This window comes from Lytechinus variegatus, chromosome 3, assembly GCF_018143015.1.
Source record: "Lytechinus variegatus isolate NC3 chromosome 3, Lvar_3.0, whole genome shotgun sequence".
In the NCBI taxonomy this organism is placed as follows: domain Eukaryota; kingdom Metazoa; phylum Echinodermata; class Echinoidea; order Temnopleuroida; family Toxopneustidae; genus Lytechinus; species Lytechinus variegatus.
In genome coordinates, this window is record NC_054742.1 from 16,576,958 (window position 1) to 16,581,793 (window position 4,836).

Here is a 4,836-nt window from a genome sequence, read left to right on the forward strand (position 1 = left end):
AGAAAATTAGCCAAACATTGCCACCCTTATTTTGCCACACATGGAGATATAACTGAGAACAAGGTTATATTATAACCTTGTTCATTGAATGAGTGGTTTTTGTTGTGAATCATAACAAAATGGCCAATCGAGACTGGGGTAGAAGAAACAAACTTTTCATGTTTTTTGAGGTTCCAGTCTGTGCATCGATTTCAGGATTCTACCACTCATTAGACCTTCATGAAGTTCATCCATATAATGTAAGTGCAGAATTTCTGAGAAAACAAGGTTATGAAATAACCGTGTTCTCTGCTTCTACACCCTGTGTGGTGAAATAAGGTTGGCAATGTTTGACTTATTTTCTCTTTTTCTTTGGGACAAATGCTTGACTTTTTGACACTCAGTTTCCATTTACAGCTATTCGTCACATAACTTGGCTCTTATTTGGCAAACAAAGATTGAAAAAGTGAAACGAACTATAATGACCAACAAATTGGACAATGGAGTGGTCAACATGATTGATCTATTTACCAAAAAATTGAGCTTTTGACTAAGATGGCTGGGGCGCACTCTTGCGTCAAGTAAAGGAATGTGGTGTGAATTCAGCCTTTATTGGTTTAATATTTTAGGTGGTTTGAAACTACTTAAAGGAGAATGTAACCATTGGAACAAGATAGCTTGTGTGAAAACAGAAAAATCAAAGAAACAGATCAACAAAAGTTTGAGAAAAATCGGACAAATAATGAGAAAGTTATGAGCATTTGAATATTGCGATCACTATTGCTATGGAGATAGCAAATTGGCAGTGCGACAAAGATGTGTGATGTCACTTGTGAACAACTCTCCCCATTACTCTAGTATATATTTCACTTGAATTGCCTCTTTTATCACATCTATCCATAGATCATGTGTTCTTTCTACATGAGGGCATGTAATACAAATTTTTTAAGAATACATCATGGATAAAGAGTTTGTATCATCATAAGAAAAAGCAAAAAGAGACATTTTGAGGGTATTTTATAGTCCACCAAAGGGAAAGTTGTTCATCAGTGACATCACACATCCTTGTTGCATTGCCAATAGGAGGATCTCCATAGCATTAGTGATTGCAATATTCAAATGCTCATAACTTTCTAATTGTTTGTCTGATTTTTCTCAAACTTTCTTTATTCTTATTCTTTGATTTTTCTGTTTCTACACAAGCCTATTTGTTCCAAAGCTTTCATTCCCCTTTAATTCAGACTTTGATGCTTGGAATATAAAACATGTATGCAAGCACCATCTTCCGGTCTTTTACATTGAAATATTACAGGCCTGGTTTAAGATAAAGAATAATGCTTGGTTAAAATATCACCCTAAGGCAAGGCTCGACATTAGCGGTGGCCCGGGGCCACCAAAAATTCATCTCGGGCAACCATTATTGAAAAAATGTTAAGTTTTGGTGGCCCGAATCGGGCAACCAATAATTTTCAAAGTAGCGCAATTTTTCTCCCGATTTTGCATGTATTTATCAACTTTCTACAGTTCAAATTGCAAGCCAATTCGTCATGCGCCCTTTTTGTTAATCTACACACAAATACACACACACAAAGATTGCATAGTCATGACAGTACGTAGGCCTACCGCTAGCATACAGTAACTATTATTCAGCCGGCTGTCTGGCTGAGCTTTGCGTGCATGAAACCACTGCAGCTAGCTGTGCGCGAGCAGACTATTCAGACTCAGGGAGCTGCGATACGAAATGTTACTGCTAAGAAATCTTCCCCAGAACTCTGAAAATCTACGTCAAAGTCACATTTTACACCAATGAAATGCCCTTCTACAGTCCGTATTACTGAAACCTGACTATCTGCAAGCATTAAAAGGAGGAATTATGACCTCTCTTTTGACTCAAAAAGACCGATTTCCAAATGCATTAATACATATTACACATAGGTGAGTACATCACAGTCCCGTATGTGCATTTGTATGTATGTTGATATTTGGTTTATTTCGAAGCTGTGTCTCCTCTAGCCAAAAATAAATAGGCAGCTTCTTTCTTTCTTGTTTACAAATGACTTCTTAAACCACTCTTAAGGAAGTAAATACTTTGGGAAGGCATTTCATTGATATGAAATGTGAATTTTTCCATCATTTTGTCAAATATAGGGAAGGAATTTTCTCACTGTTTTTTCCAGATAACTTTTGCCGTTTTCTCATTTCTTTTCTTTCATTTTTTTTTACAGTGATTAAACCATTCATACCCCTTCCCATTGAATATGCCTGATTAAAGAACATGTTTCTACTGAATAATAACAATAATTTTCCCCATTTTTTGATAATTTTGTCTTATTCATTTTTCTTACATTTTCTTTTGTTTTTTCTCAAATGTTTTTTTCCTGTTCTTTGTTTTTTCTTTCTTCATTTATTCTTTTGTTTTATTTCACTTATTCATTTTTTACAATTTTTGATTTCTCTTTTCAGTATACTATTCTAAAAATGATTTGTTTATTTCCCCCTTTTACACATTGTTCTAATTCTGCAGCATATTTTTCTGTGATTTTCTCCTGCTATAATATGCTGGAAAAGAGAAAATAAACTAGATTTGGGGCCTGCATAATCTAGGTTTTATGATCAAAAAGGAAGAAAGGAAAAATAATTGTTTTGTAAATCTATCTGAGTTTGCTATATGCACTATTTATTTACTTTACCATTATGAGTGTGTATCGATACAGAGATTAAAAGTCCACAACCTGGGAACAATACAATTCTTTTATTCTCTTTCAATCATTTCATATTTACAATGATAGAACAATTTATATATTACCACAAAATAAGTTAAGTAAAATAACAGCAAGCACGAAGATGTACAAAGAATATATAGTGGTACGTGTTAGTGACTGCAGAATTTTATTTCAATTTGTTTTATTCATTTTAAATTAATGTTTTTCTTTATATTTTTCGGGCCACCAAACTTTACTAATGGGCCACCAAAAAAAATTATTTGAAGGTTTTGGTGGCCCGAACGGGCCACCACCAAAAAAAGTTAATGTGGAGCCTTGCCCTAAGGGCATACATGGTCTACAATACAAAATTTTGTGGCACAATAATGTAACCTTTCGCAACATGACCCTATGTTTTGAAGGATGGTATAAATCTGGGATAGTATTTTTGAAAGATATTCTCAGGAATGGAAATTTCTTACAGTCCGATGCTGCCTACAATGGAAATTCATTCCCTTCTTAAATCACAGAAGAGTAACTAAAGGTTTATATTTGACTACACTTAAATCTGGATAAATTATAATACAATACCTTGTACCAACCGCAATAATAAACCTTCATTAGAGTTTCCCAAAGTAGATGTAGGAGCAATAAATCAAATAAAAAATCAAATAAAAAATCAAATAAAAAATATGTCAAGTAAACAATTCTATAGACTCTTATCCTTAGATTCATTGAGCACTAACAGATGCTTTTTGTATTGGAAACAGATAATTGGGTCACCGTTAGATTGGAAAAAAAAACTTATAAAAGAAACTTGTGTAACTGTAAAGAAAATAAACTGAAAGAATTTAATTTTAAGATTATACATAATTTTTTTTTTCTTTTGGCATTTTGTTTGAATCCTGCTTTCCTGTCCCACTAAAGACTAATTACAATGATTTCTTTAGTTATTAATTATACAGTTATCTGTATAGCTATGCTCTCAGAAAAAAAAATTAGGTTGGTTAGCATAGTAACCTACCAACCGTTGGTTTAAAAGAAATTGCATAATGGATATTTTTTTAACCAAAACTTGATAAACCTTTTTTTTTCTCTTTCAATGATTTTTTATTTTCATAACTTCATTTATATATAGCAATCATAATCACTATACATTATACATATTTTATACAAAATGAAATAAAATACAAAACAGAGCAAAATATAAAACTATATAACCTAAAATATATAACTTATTGCCAGTAAGAAAGAATATGTTTAACTGGAATGCTATATTAAAGATGGGAGATGCCTGGATTGTTACGTGGACGAAGATAATGTACATGCTTTCGTTGGGTGTAAACTAAATATGAGATTCTTTTCTTATTTGACAACAGTAGTTTGAATACAGTGTCGACCTTCAAATAACGGAATTGCATTTACTTAAAGCCCACAAAGAAACCGGACTAGATTCATTTCTTACAATTGCTTTTTGGTGCATTTATAAATACATACTTATAAGAAACAAAACGGGAAAAGGTTGTCGAGAATTTAATTTGGAATATTTGTTTGAAAAAAGAAATATGTAAACATGTGATGTGACTTTGAATGTTCAATTATAATAAATGCCCATGGTGGGTGTAAAAAAAAAAGCTGGGCTCTTGTGTAAATTTGACACTTTGAATTATTTTTTCTTAATTAAAATTAGAGATTGAAATTTTGTTTTGTCTTGCCATATTATTTTCCACCAATAGAGGGTGTACACAAAAATATGCCCCAAATTCAAGTTCAAATTCAAGCACTCTGGTGAATACAAAAATTACTCCCAAGTTACTAATGAAAAATAAATTGCAACTGTATGGAAATTAGTATTTTTTTGTCAAAAAAGTGATATTTTTTTTTTTAAAACATGTGCTGTGTACAGCATTGGCATACCGTAGTCCTACCTGTACATGTAGATTCCCCACAGGCAGAATGGAAATGAACCCTTGAGTGGGATCTCTTCCCAAGGCGGATCGTGACACAGCTATATGGACATCGCTGCACAAACTGGACCCTCAAAAAAAGGAAAAGTTAGACGTCTATGTCGCGTTTCTTTTGGCCATTTTGTTTTTTAGTTTTGACAGAAGGAAAATGAAGGAGACAGAACTTTTCCTTTTTTTGAGGGTCCAGT